The sequence below is a fragment of the Bemisia tabaci genome, chromosome 3 (assembly GCF_918797505.1).
Source record: "Bemisia tabaci chromosome 3, PGI_BMITA_v3".
NCBI lineage: Eukaryota > Metazoa > Arthropoda > Insecta > Hemiptera > Aleyrodidae > Bemisia > Bemisia tabaci.
In genome coordinates, this window is record NC_092795.1 from 41,177,936 (window position 1) to 41,196,996 (window position 19,061).

The 19,061-nt window shown below is 39.8% G+C and overlaps 1 protein-coding gene across 6 annotated transcripts in view; it reads right to left on the reverse strand.

The window, feature by feature from the left end:
* The window catches only part of DAAM (disheveled-associated activator of morphogenesis-like protein), a 192,260-nt gene that overhangs the window by 77,598 nt on the left and 95,601 nt on the right, over positions 1 to 19,061 (reverse strand). The window lies entirely within an intron of this gene.

A 19,061-nucleotide genomic window follows, 5' to 3' on the forward strand; every position in this document is an offset into this window, starting at 1 on the left:
TGTTCATAATCCATCGATAAAAATCAACCTCACAGTCATAAGAAATTTAGTTTTCGGGGCTAATGTAACCTTCACTTATTCGAGTTTACTCAGAAAACCAGCCTCTGAGCTCTCAGCTTTACGCAAGTTCCATGTTTGTGGAGATGTAACTTGGAACGGACCGAAAAAAGTAAACCTCAATCGAAAAATTAAGATGTTGGTAACGGCTTCGATAAAGACTGGACTTCGGATTTTGATGGTAACCAACGCTTGAAAAATCTCCAAGAGATACGCAAATTAATGCGTTAAGTTCGAGTTATTTTCGACTAATATTCTGACGGTTAGAAGACAATCAGGCTAAAATTTTTGTACAATATTACAGTGTGCAATACAACATCCGTCAAGTTTGCAATGATGTTCCGGATCCGACCGCTCTCCTCATCAAAACTGGTCATTCTACATTATTCTACACGCGTGATAATGGAGGAAGGGGATGTATTGAGAGGTGGTTGTTTGGTAGGAGAATGGTAGAGGGTGAGGAAGGAAGATGAGTGGCGACGGTTCTGCACCGCAGTCTACGGATCAGAGAGTAAAAGAAGGTACGGTACGGCTACAGACCGAGCGTTCGGCATCGCGGTACGGACCGAGCGTTTGGCTTAACGAATCAGTAATGACCGACTGGATGCGTAGATACTGGCGCACCGGGCGTCGAATGCCGGCTAGAGGATATTCCCGGAAAACGGTAAGTAGGCCGCAATGGAACTGGAGGGAAGGCCTCATGAGACCCAGATGAACACAAACAGACAAAAACATGGCCTAGTAAACGAGCGAAACGTTTGTCAGAACTACTGCACTTGATGTAATTCTCTCTTTCCACGCGCCACAAGTCTACTAACATGATTGATGAATACAAAAGAGGGACTTAGTTAAAATCTAATCGAACCGTAGGGATTTCAATGTTTTTGGTTACAGTTAGTGAAAGAAATGATGTGACTAAATGACAGTGCCCATGTGCATTTAGAATATTGGCGGTAAAAAGTATTGTCACCTTCCGAGAATTGCCACCGAATGACAAGGGCGCGTTGCAAACTAACCCCAGCAGGCTGATTTTTGAAATTGATAGACGAAACCAATAGACAAAGAATATTCAGTGAAAACAGAGCAATTCTGTAGGTGGAAGTGGGTGGTCGCAATGGACAGAGGGTGCAATAGTCCAACTAACAACAAATCACGAGAAAGAGAGAGGTCCTGTGACAACCACCCGTTTCGACAAATTAAGGATTGCTTTATTTTCTCTTAGTCTTCATTATCTTGTTGTTTCGTCTTAATCTCACTAATTAGCCTGGAGATCAGGTTGAAAAGCTGAAACCTCTCCAAACTGTCAAAACAGCTCCATACGTTACACGAAAAAACATGATATGGCTGATTTAACAATTTTGTAGTTAAAAATAGTGTTCGACATGTTTCAATGTAGATTTTACAATAAAAAAATGCGGATTTATCCACCCCCAAGGTTAAATTAGCTTTCCACCATTGTGAAATGTGCATTTGAAGCATGTCGGACATATTTGTTAACAATTTAATTGTTAAATCAGCAATCCATTTTTCTCCGTAAATATTGTATTTTATATATTATATCTTTTCTAGATTGGTACGCACTTTGGTGCAAGACGCCTATTAAAAGCTCTTTGGGTAGAAGGAAATGGGAAGTTGAGAGTGCCCTAGCCGCGGGACCCGGGCCGGGCCGGGGCTAGGCCAAGGTCAACAGTGCGTGACCCGCAACCGCGCGCGTTGATTGGTCCGATGCCAGTCAGGAGTCAGGTTCGGATGCAATTCGTTCTGATCACGACTCAACCACCGAGTCCGCAATGAAATCCTCAGTACATACCAACGACGACGACGACAGTACTCTAAGGAAGAACGCAGTATCAACTCTCGTACGTTGCCAAATGTCTATTGGTAAATCACAAATTTTCAGGGAAACTTGCGAATATTTTCCGTTCAATTTTTCAGAGAATTTTCTTCGTAACGTGATCTTAGGTATCTAAAAATTTCAAGGAGAAATATTTATAATTTTCCTAAAAAATGAATGTTTTAAAATGGGAAATTTGGCAACTCTTGGATGCTCATACGGCGTTTTTCCTCAGCACAGTAGACTATGCGACAGATGTGTCTCGATGCCGATCGGCGCACAGGGGATCGAGTCAATCAGAGAGGTCGGACATGAAATTCAAAACTAAAAATGCAAATTTTGATGTTTAATTCGTCGCATTTTAGATTTTAAGAGGTGCTTCTGCAGATAAATTTCGCGAGGAAACCGATGGAACCACTTTTAAAACCTCAAAGTTTTGTACGGACGGGATTATAAGCTGTTAAAGTTTCCAAATTTTTTCCGACCTTTCCCATTGACTCGATCCACTGTGTGCCGATCGGCGACCGATTCGGCTCCTCCCCATTTTTAGAGTGTATCGGCATTTCAACTTGCTTTGTTGGGTCGGACGAACCAAGTTGTAATTTCAGAGGAGAAAGATTTGGACTGCGTTTTGCAATTTATTTGAACTAAAAATTCTGGCCCGGTTCAAAAACAACGTATGTGCCATTAGTTTCCCTAAGCACATAATATTTTTTCAGATGAGCCAGAATTAAGAATTCCAAATTGCAAAATTCAGTCCATTTGAAGAGGCGTGTTCATAGTCGTCACCCATAAGCAGCTTCTCTCCTTCTCCCATGTGGTTTACATTATGATCATAAGGGAGGTGCAAGGAGATCCTTAACATAGCATCATAAAAAGGACGATTTTTGCAAACTTTGAGTATTCAGCCTTAAAACTTTAGAAATGAGTCCTTGAAAGAAATTACAATGATTTGCCACTGAAAAAAACAAAACATCACCGCCTCGTAAAACTTCGTAGTACACGGCATGATGGTGGAAAATGAATTTTATTCTTCTCTTGTGTTGAATCAGGTTGTGCGAAAACAGCGGATGCCCATTTTTTCAAATACTTCAAGTGAGGGGCCTGGAATACAAAGCGCATAAGTGCAGTTCTTGAAAAACTTGAAAATTTATTCATTTCAAATAAAAATAGTCTAAATGCATATTCTGTGACAAATTCGCGTCCAAATTCCAATTTTTATGCATCAAAAAGTCAGTTTCAGAACTTTCTTTCCGCCATAAGGATCCATGCAATTTCGATACTTTAAACACATATCTATCCATGGCGAAAACTACACTTATGCGTCTTGTCCTCCCAACCCTCAAATGGTACTTTTTAAGAGTCTGTGTAATTTCAAAAGGAATGGAAAGATTTCGCAGTCTAGGTATAACCTGGACTTTCCATTTAACCGGGCATCTTGGCACCACTTGTTAAACCTTTTTGGGGTGCGGACACTACTGAAAAGTTATTCATAGTGATGAAAGTAGAATAATATAAATGAGGGAAATTTCAAGAGCGAGATTGATAACGTCCCGCGCTGATGAGACGATTTTACACTTATCCGAGGTGTTTTGCGTGTCCACTCTCATTACCTGGAATTGGCTGCTTTCAATTAAGAAGCTCCAACCGAGCTACCGTAACACAGATATTCGTGCCTCTAGCCATATTGCCTCGGTACACACTCACAATAATGGATTAATAGTAGGTTTCTGAGCGTACTATTAATATAAATCTAACACGGACTACCGTTCCGTGTGTCTGCTGGTAACAAACAGCCCTACGTCACTTAATGACCACTACTTCCGACAGAAATTGTTTTAAAGTATCTTTTTGTAGCTAATTTTGTTTCCGTCTACGGTTGCTGATGCATTCAAACGGCAGAGACTGCTTGTGATTTTGGAGTAATTCTCGTCATTCCATACAAAAACTAAAAATCGTTCATCGCACGTATCCATACTTGTTACAAAAGTGCGATTAGAAAAAAAAATATACTTACATTTTCTGCTCTTTTTCTTCCTTTTGTGCGAGAAATCAGTCTACTTATTTTAGTGATCCTTCAGGAGTATTGCAATTATGGTATTTTTTTACAACTTTCCGTGTTTTAATACATGCCAGCGCACAAGCATGTTCTCCGTTTGTGCGCGCTGACCGTTATAATTCCAACATTAGTAAATGTCATTTAAACGCTTAGAACATAAGGGACTAATGGACTTAAAATTCAAAATACTGTAGGGCCATGTACTAGGTACGCATTTCGGTAATTGACAAGGGCTAAAAAGTGAAATTACAAATAAATACAAAAATGGTTTGGTCATGTGTGCTGAGTGATTAATTCCTCTTCCTTAGTGGTCCCTGTTGGCCGCCCCTTTCTTCTAAATTACATAACTGCAATATCAAGGTACTTTTAGAGGAGGATATTTACGGATTATTTTGGGCGCAGTTTCCAGAACGAGTATTAAATTACCCGGGTCAACGATCGCGGTACGAAACTGCAGCGATTAATTACCTATGAAGACGCTTAAGTTAAATACCTACATTCCTACCTAGTCTGATAATAAAATACCAAAAATACGAGAGACTGCGTGCTTGCGTTTGATGGAGGTATCTTCAAAGATTCATTAGGCGGTTTGCTCTCTAAAAAATATAAAATATTTCCGGACATCATGGGGGGAGGGTCAATGCACACCAAATTTAGCTATGATTAGAGTAATGACCATTAAAAAAAATTATTTACGTCTGATTTTCAGTTTTTGATGCCCTCACCATTTTCATCATGGATGTTATGAGCATAGAGCCGCGCCATAATATCATCGTCTGTTTTTTCCTACGGTTTTTCTTCTTCGTTTTTCTTTCAAGAGAGTGAAGTTAGTGTCCAACCTGCGTATGCTTATATTGCAACAACAGCAGACATTCAAAATCTTACATACGATCGAAATTTGATGGTACAACTGTTTCACTGACAGCGCTCGTCCTTTTAATTGTTAAGTTATAACTTACAATCTTGTCAAAAAGCTTGTCCCTTATAGTCTTTATATGAATTCTATTAATGTCGGATCCAAAATAAAGGATAAAGGGCAACTCTGGCCACAAGTTCTGTATTTGACTTTTATTTTGAAAACAAATTTCTTTCCTAAAATGTATGTAAAATTTCTACAAACATCCTTGATTTTTTAATGAAGTCTTTTGTGCAAGGATGCAATCTTACATACGTAACGTCGCACGTGATGCAGAAGACGAGGAAGTAGTCAGGGCACTCAAGACACCGTCCAAAATAAGTTCACCGTCATTCTCTCCCTTGACACTCCCTAACCTTTCTTCAAACCTGCATTAATGTGCAGTTCAAGAAAAATGTTTGCAATCTATCACAGAAATAGGATTTTTTTGCTTTCCTTTTAGATCCTAGCACGGCAGTACAGACCCTTCCGCAGACGGAGGCACCGCGGCGTGCTCTTCTTGAGCCGCGTCAGATTCAGCCACTCGCAAAGTGCGTTTTCGTGAGCTATTGTTACCGTCTAAGTGGCTAAAATTAACTCAATCTCGGCGCAATAATTGCAGGCCGGGAGCAAATCATCATTAGATTTCAGTTTCCAGACGCAGGAGCCAGGACGCGCCGCGCTCTGCCTTGCTGAGGAAGAACGCCGTATGAACATTTGAGGGTTGCCAAATTTCCTTCGATAAAATGTTTATTTTTGAGGAAAGTTATGGATATTTTTCCTCGAAATTTTCAGGAACCTCAGGGGAAATTGCGAGCAAGATCATCTGAAAAATTGGAAAGAAAATATTCATAAGTTAACCAGGAAATTCGTGTTTTGTCATGGAACATTTGGCAACATCTGAAGGCTCATACGGCGTTTTTCCTCTGCGGCTCCAGCTCCGGGGAGCTCATTTCGGGGAAGCTCACCTGAGCTCGGTGGCGTCGTCTTGCTTTTCCGCCGTCCGGGATCGAGACAGTAAAGCTGCGTTTTCATTTCTGATGACCGCGCAAGTTGCTGACTCAAGATCTTGCTCGGCTTGTAAGTTCACTGACCGAGGGCTACGAATGCACATTAAAGCGCAGCGGCTCAATCCTTTAATATGGCTTCGTCCCGGCCACTGAGCCACATGCGAATATAGGCTGCCAAAAGAAACGTCAACGAACAATTTTAAGCAAAAATCGCCGACCGTGTTGGGATTCTGCGAAAAGGAAGTAACTGTTAATGTGGTTCATCGGATCGGAATGCTGTGATGACAGTATATGCATGCGCTTAAAATAATACAGTCGTACTATGCGTTAGTTGCCATTAAAGTGCGTTTTCATGATCGTCATGCATTTTGTCCCGCAAAAAACTCTGCAAAATTATCGAAACATTTTCAGAAGCGGGCGTGAATGATCGAATATCGATATTTCCCCATTTAAAGCGATGGTAAAGAATCGATTATTAAGGTGTTCGTTACGAACACCCTCTTTATCGATCCTTTTCCATAAGTTTAAACTGAACAGAAAAGAGTTTTTAGCCAGCTGAGAACACACAATGAAAAGTTTCTCAAAATTGGAATAAATCAGTGTTGGTACAAAGTAAACATTAAAGAACAGTGCCCTATCTGCAATCTATACCGTCTGGAAAAACTAGAACATATCCTCTTTGAATGTCCAATGTACAGTAGCGTTAGGAACTTCTATTTTAAAAATGTACCAAGCTCAATGTCAATCCTAAAAAAATCAGCAAAAATTGAGCACATTTCTGCACTATGTATGTTTTTGTCATCAGCAATGAAAATTAGATCTTTTATCCTAAACGAGTAGAAAGAGTAGACGAGTGGACCCTAAATTTTTACACTTTTACACTTTATACTTTTATACCTGGCTTATGAAGCTGTTATTTTTGCTTTTTTTTTTAATGAACCTCATATAATTGTCAAGAACCTCTTTTTATAAACCCGTTATTTGGGGTAAAATAAAATACTATTCTATTCTATTCTCCATAAGTTTAAACTGCAGATCAATCTATTCATCGCAAAAGCCTAAGCGATGAACATTGACGACCTTTGTTGAATTTCCTTAATATACTTTAACACGTGGGAGACTTTCACCATGAAAAGGCCATTCATAGATGACGCTGGGGACCTCTTTAGATTTTAGACCAGCCCCCCCCCCCCCCCAAAAAAAAAAAAAAATTAGGTCCCGTCTTCCCCTCCCGCCACTCTTTGGGAGGATTTTCAAAGCGGTCCTATAAGACCTCGCTCCTCCTTAAATACCCATAATTGTTCATGGACGGTCGCGTTTCGATTTTAAAAAGAGGTGGCAAAAAGTTGCCCAAAAAACAAAGGCTCAAGGGTTGATGATACCTATAAACATCTCCGTATTAACGACAAGCAAAAGCTAATTTTCCGTCTAAAAGTACTAAAAGTATCCTCTGTGAAGAAAAACAGTTTAACACATCGGTTATTGACCGTGAAATGATTGTAATTGGTCTTATCAGATGGAAGGAAAATGAAAAAAAAAAAAAAAAAAAAAAACTGAACCTTAAATAACGACTTTGTCTAGAATGGTGATGAAAGCACCGTAATTATCTCGATATTAAGTGGTCTATTGACCAGTTGAGAGATTGGTGTCATGTCGTTCATCGGTCTGTTCCAAAGATGTTCAGACAGCTTTAATCATATGATTTATACTCTTATTTCGACGTGCTGGGCGAGGAGATATTTCAACTTCGTGGTGACCACAGGCCATCAGTTTCTCTCGGTTCACACTCCAAAAATTCCAGCTTTTACCGCGAAACCAATACAGTACTACCACTGCTACACACATTGATTGTCCAAATCTATGGCAGGTAGTGTGTTGATCGGATAAAGTATACTGATTGTAAGTTAAGCGTAAACGTTCTCTTTCATTTTTGAGGGTGTTAAAATTTGAACGTTCTATGAAAACTGCCAGCGTATGTGGGAAATTCGAAAAAACGTGTAACAAACTACGCAAAATATACGCCCTAAAGAGTCAATTTCTGACTTTTCTTTAGTAGGCTCATCGTAATTTTTGTAAGACTGTGCATGTGAAAAGTCTATTCCTTTGGCTGCACCTTGAGCGAGATTAAAGTTAACTGGAGAGAATATGAATTTGGGATTTATGGGAAGAGCATTCGTAATTGCGGGGGGAAGAGACACCGAACGGGAAAGCTCTGATACCTTCTTATTAGAGAAGTGTTCAGCTGTTTCTGTGTAGGCGCATTTTTATGTTCCCCAAAGAAGATGAGCGCTGTTGGGATGAAAGAACTCGCTCACCGAAATTTCAACTATCGATTACAAGAAGACTACACTGCCGCTAAAAAAATAAATTTTAGGAAAACGAATATCGTCCTCCAAGCTTTGATACCAGAAGCATTACACAAAGGTATCACAAATTAGTATATTCTAAATAAGTAAGGCCCCTCTGCACTATGTGCCATCTTATTGTTAAGCTTTTGTTGTTTTGCGCCATTTGAACGCGTTGCCACTTGTATACTAGAATTCTAGAGGCAGGTTGAAATCAAAAAGCCCTCTATCGGCTGAGCTCCTGATAGGTGCAGCGGAAGAGACCTGCTGGCCGATTATTGAAATTGACAAAGCGATGGGGAACATAAAGCGATCTTATTAGGTGAAGCGGATGGTTGTTATAGACTAAGGGGGAAAATGATGGACTAACTACAGAGTATCTCTTGAGTTGCCGTTAGTTGATCTATTAGGTATCTCTTTTTTCCAATGCAACCACCAACTTCTACCAATAAAATCGTTTTAGAATCAGTTTGTCTACTTTGTCTACAGCTTTGCCTATCAATTTCAATAATCAGCCCGCTGGACCCACAACTTTCTGTAAACGTGCGATCGGTTTGCAACTTGGCAAATGAGACTCCTGCCCGGGAACAAAAGCGGCACGGGTTCGTTACGGGTGGATGAGACGGTATCATCCGGGCGGGTGGTTTTGTGGGGAGCGGGCGGAAAACGGCGATCAAAGAGTCATCAGTCATCGACGTTTTCACGGCGCTGTGCGCCGGTCGGGTGACGGATGACTGATGGGTGATGGGCGACGCGGAGTCCACCGATGTAGCACGCGGTGCAGCGATGCGTCTCTCTCCGGGAACCGTCGCACAGGGACAAGAAAATGGGGACTCGATCTTCAAAAATGGAAAACTGACGAGTAGATCTGCTGAAACAGATCCTACTCGGTCTTAATCCCTGAAAATTTGGAAATCCTGGAGCAAGGATGTGTACTAACAACTACACTGTTAAAAATCAATGATTTACTCTGCACTGGAAAAAAACACATTGGATGTGGAGTCCAGACTCTTGAAAACATTGACAAGAAAAAGGACTCTTGATTCAATCAGATTTTTCCTTAAATCAAAAGGAAATCCGCTCAAATTAAGAGGCTTGGTTCTTGATCTAAGCAAAAATCCAATTGAATCAAGAGTATTTTTTCTTGTCGATGTTTTTAAGAGTCTGGACTCTAGATCCAATGTGTTTTTTTTCCAGTGTGAGTGAATAGCCGGCGTGGAAAAAATATGCAGCGCGCATCAACCCCAGATGTCTCAGGGTAATTTACGGTTTCGGCCGGTTTAATCAAAAATTGTATCGATCGACCAAGTCCTTTTGGTTGGTCCCATCACAAAAGCATTATAAAGAGGGAGGGCGGGGTGGTGATGGGGGAGGAGGGGGTCAAAAAGTTCCGAGAAAGTGCGTTACGTAATTTAGGGACGGCCCCTTATGGAGCTAGTGATATTTTTGATTCCGTGGTATTTTTAAACGGAATTGTTAGATTCTACTCAATTTTCCTTGCAGTTCACGTTAATCTTTGATATTTTAATTCTTGCCCCGTGTGCGGCATTGAAGTTTGGCCGGGAGGATACGAACGTGAATACAATTTGAGACACGAGTGTTTAGAAGCCATCGAGCGAGACGGCTGCTCCAGGGCACGATTGGACACGGGTCACTTAAAAGATTCTGCAATGCAATAAAAATGGCCGATGAAAGAGTGGACCTATTACGCAGAGAGTGCAATTCAAAAGACGATGAAAAACGTAAAAAAAAAAAATGAATGAATGAAAAGAAACCCGGAAAAAATAACGAAACGTTTATACACAATCATTCCACTGACTAAAGCTAAACGAGATTTTTCAGATGTTGATGCAAAACTAAAGGTGTTCCTTAAAAATATGAATGGATGGAGATGAGGCCTGGTCCTCGCTTGAAATATTAAGTATTAAAGTTATATATCAATATCGGTCGACGAGATCGTTTATCGTATGCAGTTTGCTAGTCTTTTGTAACAAATGAGGCTTCTAATAGAGCCTTGGACCTCTGAAATTCCGAAAAATGCGCCCTAATAGAGTTAATCTCTAAAGATGCGACTATTCAAACTTGTAGGAGGTGTTTTTGCATAGTCACCGAAATGAAGGCGAAAATTCATCGCATCTCTTCCGCATTTCCAAAGAGGGCGCGACCCATAAGAGTTGATTTCTGAGGATGCGACTATTCAAACTCGTGGGAGCTGTTTTTGCATAGTCATCGAAATGAAGGCGAACAAACGTCGCGTCTATGTTCGCGAAATAATGAGCGCTATTTTAGTAACATTCATTTGAAAAGCTCAGAGTCCAATTCTAGACGGGTTACAATATTAGTGGTTGCGATCTGCACGTTTTCCAGTTTTGCAAGACCTCACTTGTCATAAACAAAGTGTTCAAAGGGTTCGGGACCGAAAAATCTTGGTAATATTAAATCAATTACTCCTTCCACATCTGAGATATAGGAGTTTCGTGACCTCAAACTACTAAAAATTTGCTAAAAACCTATATATACCGTGAGTAGTATAGTATACTTTTGGCGGAAAAGGGGGTTGGTTCCTTTTTTTCAGCTACTCGTCATATTGCACGAATTTTGAGATCGCAATTCTGTTGTCAGGAGACAAAATAATTCACTTACCGATTTTAACAAACAAATTTCAACGTAATAAAGGCGTGTTTTTTTAGAGGAAAAATATAGCATTCGATACTGATATCGAAACTGCACTCGAATGCGATAAAAAACCGCGCCTTTATCACGCTGAATTTGGTTGTCAAAATTGGTATGTGAATTCTTTAGTCTCCTGACAACAGAATGGCGATCTCAAAATTCGAGAAAAATGATGAGTAGTTGAAATAATGGAACAAATCGATGCGGTATATCGCAAGTCGTTCTGACACAAAATATGACGTCCATCGAATCACTTTAAAGGGCTACTTCGTGGAAAAGTATGCTTTCTGGTGACGCAAATTGATATTAGTTTCTTTAACGCCAAGTTTAGAGAGATCCATCTCGGTACGTTTTTTATATTACTTTGTTCTCGCGAGTGATTGGTACGATTAGTATAAAGTTCATAGTAAAAACTGTGATACACAATTCAACCCGAACATTGTATAATTGGATGTATTTTTATCAAACGGAACTAAGCGCCAATTTGAGTTCCTTTTGAGGAATTTAGAATCCCGGGTAGTGCGTTCTGTCAAACGGACCTAAGTGCCATAGAAAAGCATTGCGAGTATAGGACGGAATAAGCCGGACGCCCGATTCCGCCGCCAATCCAAGCCCCCCTCCTCTACTTTCCTCACCCTATGGCGCTTAGATCCGTTTGATAGAAATACGTCCAATTTGTGCCTGTTTTTCATGCAAAGCGGCATCAAAGGCGGAGGAGTGAACGAACGGCTAGGGTGCAATGAAGTGGGTGACCCGACGAACGTGTGACTGTGACGTGACCTGAACGTGACTGACGTGCTACCCGCCTCGCCACGCCACGTCGCGCCGTCTAGTCGTCGTCGTGTCGTCTCGCTTCGTTGTTTTTTACCTTTATGTCACCTCAAGACACGCCAAACCAAAATTATGCACACAGAGGGTCTTCAATTAAACAGAATATCTAGCAGTTACTACATTTTTTTTTTTCGTTTCATTCTTCTTCCATTTTTTTCTTTTTTTTAAAAAAAATAGGGGGAAAATGGTAAGACCACTAGTTGGAGCCTTCTGCTTGTATTTGTTGCAGGAAAATGGTCAAATCAAGCATTTTATCAAATGCCTAGGCAAAGAGTAAATTATTCTTACTTAGATTGATATTATTATTCCCCTGCTGATTGTAAACAAAGAATTCATAGCTCATGTAAGAAAGAAATCTTTGTAAAAATGTGTGGCAAAGAATAGTATTTTAAACGGTTTTTTAGTTCTTGAACAAACATTTATATTGAAATTTCCACCGTGTTGCATAATACACAATTTTTTTTAAAAATTTAATTATTAAATTCATGAAGAGCTCTTGCAGAGAATGAAACAAAGAGATTCCGAAGATTTGAAGAGCCGTTTTTCTCTAAAATATTGAAAACTCGTAAGCTTCTCGTCATTAATATAAACGAAGTCATTATAACTGTCAAAATTTGACTATCTACCTAGGCATTTGATAAAATGCCTGATTTGACTAATTGCCTGCCACATATCAACGTAGAAGGTATCACTCATCACAAAAAACCCTATAAAATTATAAGTTTTACTCAAAGCTATCATCGAAGCTTGCCGCGTGATTGTAAAATCTTACATTACGACTAGAGCTCACACTCTCTATATATTTTCTTGTTCCCAAATATAACTTTTCTTCACCACATATTAATTTGCACCCAGTTGGAAATAGTGAAATTTAAAATATTAATACAAAAAATTAATTACTTTTGTATACTTTACTCGGTTGATTATACTTATATTAAAGGAATGGAAAATTATGCCAAAAGGTTCAGTTGGTTCTATGCTCATTGAACGTAAGGTTTTCATCAGTTGTGTCATCGTTCATAATGCGTCTGTTATCCTCAAACTGATTTGTAAGTCTATTTATTTGTACAACCCACAACTTAGAACCAATTAGATGTTAAGTTTTCCTTTCACTACCATGGATGCAAGAACCTAAGGTAATGAGAGAAAATAAGTGAGCAAAAATACTTTTTCGGACGCGTGACATTATGAATGGGTGGCCATATGCAATGAGTCAGCAGAAGACAAAATTTTGGACGGGCCTACGAAGATGAGGACTCTTAAGTATAAAATTACTGCGTCATCCTTGATCCTCGCAGGTAGTCGGGGCCCGTGAAACATAGCTATGTTTATTTTTAAAACACCCGTTCACATTTCAAGCGTCATCGTGACGGATTATCACCCTAATGGTTGCGAGTAAAAAGAACACTTCAGGTACACAAATGGAACTTTCGAGCTCAAAATCAGAAGAATCCTGCAAATCATCCGTGCATTTTAAACGCCTAATTCAGCTTCTCGAAAGATGCAAGCGCATTCAAAGCGCCAGACTGTCAAATTGTCTAAAGACTTTGTCCTGGCTTATATCAAGTCGTAAATCAAAGGAAAACAGACGGAAAACGTCATTTTTTTTGAGATTCGTGGGAAATTTTGTGGAAAACTAATGAGAAAAATATGGAAAGTCGGCTGGCGGGCGCGTGAAAATGCGGATGCTTGGAAGATTCTGCACACTTGGGAGTATTTCCCTAATAATTATTTACTAAACAAAAACGTAAGAGAAGATTGGTTCTAACTTCACGAAAAAAATATTTTTGCTACTGCTACTTCCTGTATTTTCTGCACCTCTTTAATAGAAAATTCTTCCATTGAATGTCCTCTCCAAAACTGAAAGCACGCAATAATTTTAAAACCTTGAAAGCAAATGCGTACATCCGATGCAGAGTAGTGGCGCTAACGACTTGCATCGGAGCTTACATAAGCCACCGCTTTGAAATTAGCACCTTTAATTGAATTACACCTCGAGTTAGAGGTTAGAGGCCGCATAGTCTAGGGATTATTAACGCAGCTCTAGTTAGCAGCTCTGCTGTGCTAAGGAAAAACGCCGTATGAACATTCGAGCGTTGCCAAATTTCCTCGGATGAAACACGTATTTTCAAGGAGTGTTATTCATCTTTTTCCTTGAAATTTTCTGATAATTTAAATTAAATTGCGTTCGAAATTGTTCGAAAATTCGGAGGAAAAATATTCACGTATTTTCTCGAAAATTCTTATTTTATCCAAAGAAATTTGGCAACGCCTGAGGGTTTATACGGCGTTTTTCCTCAGCACGGCAGAGCTGGCGCGAGTGGGAGCAGCGAACGTAACCTGGCGCGAAAACACTACAACTGCAGGGGCAACGATCGCGTATTGGCCGCATCTGTGGTGCTTGCTCCGGATTAGTGTGTAATTACCCAATAGGAAATGAGTTGCGTACTGACGCACACTGTGGTATTGGACCTGAAAAGCTGGCCAAAACTATTTATCACCAGATATCGCCGAGTTTTAAAAATATTTTACAATCAGTACTTCTTCTTAAGTGATAATATGCACAATTTAACCACCTAACACATCATATGACAATTTGCGGAGAGTTTAAAGAGGGTGCAAGAAGCCCTCCAAAAAGCCTTTAAAAGGACGCAAAGTATCTAACTAAAGCGGTGCATTTAGACGAGTTTCTCCTTCACCTATGGTCTACTTTTCGAAATAAGGACTTTCTATTACCTCATCAATGGTTTTTTTTTTAAAACAGCGTAAGTCACTTCAAAATTTTTGACAAAACAGCCGATCTCTCACATTGAGGAGTAATTGTACATTTCTCAAAAAAATTAATATGAATCATTCTAGATATTAGATTTTTGACAGTTTTGAATCAAAATTAGTCCTAATATGAAAGTGTCGGGACCTCCATATGATGATTTGAGGATAAATTATAAGATGAAAATGAGTTTTATCATAATAAGAACCATTGTAAGGACAGAAAGCACCTGTGAAAAAGATTCATTTTGATGGGTTCCTTCCTAACCCATGGTCCCACATCTCAAAGTGAGGCACTTCACTAAGAAATTTGTAAGAAAACCACATATCTCACTTTTACGAGGCTTCAAATGTGCCTCACAGCGTAATTTCAAGGTGCCAGAGGGCCACTTTTAAAGCCCCATCCCCGGGGCCGCATGGACTCAAATTTGTCTGTCAAAGTAAATCATGGCATAAATATGTCTATACTCAAGGATAATGCACGAAGAGATTGTTAGATAACGGATTAAACACTTTTGCAAGACTTTAAAGTGACCCTCCCATCCGCTTTCAAATTATTTTTTTTAATCCCTCTTTCGAGGGCGTAGGGGCCAAAAAAACAGGTTGGGTGACCAAACATCACCCAATTGGTACTAAATGGGTCAGAGCTGTTGGAAAAATACAATTTCAGTCGTCATATCGACATAATTTTTCCCATTCATTTTTGTGAAAATCGCTCAAAAGTCCATCTTTAAAGTCAAAAATTTCAATTTCCTCAGTTTTCCTCAGTCTGTCAACCCTGAATCCTGAAAATACCCACTTCGGACTATAACATCCCGCCTCAAACTGCTTGAGAACAGTTGAGAGAAAAAAGATATCGGCCTCTGAATTTCGAAAAAAACGTTTACTTTTACATCACTTTTCAACCTCCTGTGAAAATCACTAAAAAAAGAAATTTCGAAAATACTGTGGTTAGTTGTGTAGAATATACCCCTAAGAATGTGTTGCATATCGCCGAACTTCCCTCCTATGATCGCACAGTTGAAGTAAACTGATCGACGAGTAGCGCGCCGAAACATATCAAAATAATCGCTGAGAAATAGGTAACTTCGTGGTCTCTTCGCGGGAAATTGAGCCACTCGAAAAATGGTACATACATGTCTACCAGGGTAAAAAACAGTGTAGATTTCGAATATCACATTGGTTTTCCACTAAAAAAAAATTTAAAATTGAGGTTTTGGCCAGGTTTTTCGGTCAAATACCACAGTGTGCGACGCCAAGATCTGCCAGGAAGGATCTCCCGCCGACGACATCGCGGAGCAAATAACCTCTCTCGTGTAACAATTACAAAATTATATTTTTCCGTCGAGTCCGCGAGGCTTGCTGACGATGATCAGGTTTTGAAAAGGAGACTTGAAGACTAAGCCGAGGAAACCGTGGTGACCGGAATTTTAGTTTCACACGACGCGCTCAAGTTAGAAGTGTCGTAAGTCCGGTCGTCTTCCGCTAATTCGCACATGCAGTGGCTACAAGTAATTGCAATGAGTATGTGCCATAAAATTTTTTTTAGATTCGATATTTAAAATAGGACACTCAGGCGAAGTGGAATATTTTGCGGACTATCATTTAAAAACAAACATACAGATAATAATGAGTTTCTCTCGTCACCTTCCGGCCAAGGTATCACAAGCGCCATGCTACGTTTAAAATTTCCACCGCCGTTTGATTTTTTTACAGAGGAATTGATGGTTGACTCTGTTTTGAAAATTTCACTGAATTTTATCAGCAGCACCAAGAAAATTCAGTGAAATTTTCAGGCAGCTTCGTTGAACAATTTTTTTGTAAAAAAAATAAAATGACGGCGGAATTTTTTAAACGTCGCGTGGCGTTTGAGATACTTTGGTCGGAGGTGACGATATATCGACTGCAACGCGGCGCAACTAGCGATAAAATTTTGGAGGTCAAACGAAGTTCTCTGATGCATTGAAATTTTGGAGGTCAAATAGTGCGAAGTTCTCTGATGCATTGACTTCACTGGTCACCATGTCAAAGTACCGTCATCCGGTGCAGTCACAGGAGGGGGGCGTGTGCAGAGAACACTTCAAAGGCTACACAGAAATAGCGTCACGATAGAATTTCTCGTAATTTATCCTACTATACATCTGAAATCCTCTTAATATCTACACTCCTTTTTTTCCAGTCTAATGGTTAAACAAGAGCGCCAAATATCGTTTTATTCTGAATACTACGTGTTTAAATTTTAGAATGTTTAAATGAAAAACAAAAGAATTTGTTCTTCAATACCGAATTAGCCGAATAGTTTAGATGTTGCTTTTAAACTTACGCAGGAGCTTTTCTTATTTGCGGACTAGGAGGTCCTCAAAGCGCACTCAACATTAGACTGCGACTTCCATCTCTAGAATCGAAATAAAGCGATATCAAAAGAGACCATTATTATTATATTATTCATTATAAAAATGCAGCGATGTCTGGTATACTGCATGTTCCTAATTCCGTTCCGCTTTTTCTGTGGACGACTCGGTAACATCAGAAGATAGGATGGATCCCTAATTATGAGCGTTCGCTCATGAAAAATGATCTTGAATTTAAAGAGGGCAACGAAGCATCAGTTATTACTTGGAAACTTCAAGCTAGAAAACAAATGCTCAATCAGGTGACCGATCGATTTTGAGAAGTTCAAAATAAGTTTTTCATTGCGTGTTTCCAAAGATCTAACAACTCGTATTCATGTTCTGGACTTTCCTTAAAGTTTAACAGTTTGCACGTATCATTCCGATCATTTTCTCTTTTTGAGTTTGGCGCTCTGGCCCAGAACCTTGAGCTGAACAAACCATATTGCTCCAATATTCTGTGTTAAACTCCCTCGACGCTCCTGTTCCGTGTTATAAAACGGCGTGATCGGATCTCCGCCGTGATTTCTCGCGTCCCGCACGAGGCGCACTTTCGCAGCTGTGCGCATCAGATTGGTTGCACCGTTCAAACTTTCATCCTGACCTTTCAGCTCTATAACGGTGCGCAGTAAATCGATTAAATGCGTGCATTCCGATAATTTATGAGATTCATAATAAAGTCTCTATAAAGGTTGTTGTTGTTGTTGTTGTTTGTTTACCATAGAATAACCTAGTGGGATTTGTTTTAGAAATGCTTTACCCCAGACAAAATTGATAATTTCAACTATCCCTGGGTGATTTTGGTGCTGGCCTGGAATAAAGTTGAAATCACTTAACTTTAATTCCGTGTGGAATGCAGACGTTTTTGAGGGATTCCACCACACTAGCTTCGTTTTTAACACATTCAAAGTTGATTTATTGGTTTTAATTCGCTTGTATTATTCTTAAAATGCACTTGTATTGTTAACAAATAAAAGCCAACAAAATCAGGGAGTAAAAAAATGCAAAATGTATGGTGAATGGCCAGTCTGACTTGGATTATACAATATTTTATTAATGCAATCGGTTCTGCAATTACACTGATCATAACCTCATTAAAATTCACCCTTAAATACTCACCGCAAAATGTCTTGTTTTCCTCTTTCTTCTACGTATTTATCGTTATTGATGCCAGACAAAGAAAAAATGCTCTCTTAGTAACCACCGTGACTACTTCATTAGCACACCGACGAAAAAACAATTTTTATATCAACGAAAACCTGAATGTACGTAAAATGCACATGCGTAAGTGGGTGCGAACTATTCGCATTTCATAGTTTCTCAGCGTTGAAAAATATCAGCAGTCTTCACGACCAGGGCCGGATTTAGGGAGTGGCCACATGGGCCGCGGCCCACGGCCCATGGCGGGAAATTTTGCACTTTTTTTTAAATGAAGGTATAAAATAATTCGGATTCCGAAAAAAAATTACAAACGAGAAAAGGCGACAAAATCTCTTATTTCCTGAGAGTATAGTAATTTATAATTTTGTCGTCTTCCGGTGATAAGAGACAGCACCTTTAATTAGTCGAGTTAAGAGAGAAACCAAACACTTTGGCCTGGAGCAGCGCGGCGCAGAGAGTAATGATGACGAAGACTTGAGATGAAAAGGAGAAGCCCTCGGCGCGGCGGTCGCATGTAAAACATATTAGCGCCTACATGACTGCATGAATACTTCACGCATTGCGTCAAACACAGTGCGGTCAGCAGCGGTCGACGTGACATGCATAGCGCCTACAAGACTACATGAATACTTCACGCATTGGGTCTCACACAGTGCAGTCAGCGTGAAACGCACAGCGCCTACAAGACTAAATGAATACTTCACGCATTGCGTCAAACACAGAGCGGTCAGCTCGGCGCGGCGCGGCGGCGGAGGTTAAAATTATTAAACCACATTTATGTTTGTTCTTTCATGATTTTTCTGTTAATTTCTTATAAATGGAAGGCCTTGTCCACACAGAGATAGGTTTACGGAACTTAACTTTTGCTAGTAGTGTTGACAGGGCTTTCGCAAAAAATGTGTCCAACACGAGTAAACGCGTCTTATGCACCCCTCCCCCTCCGGCACGTTCACTTGATGGTTTTCATTGATGTTTCAAAACGAATGAGAACGGGGCGACAAAATGCAGGCGGCCCATGAGCGGCAAGTAGGTAAATC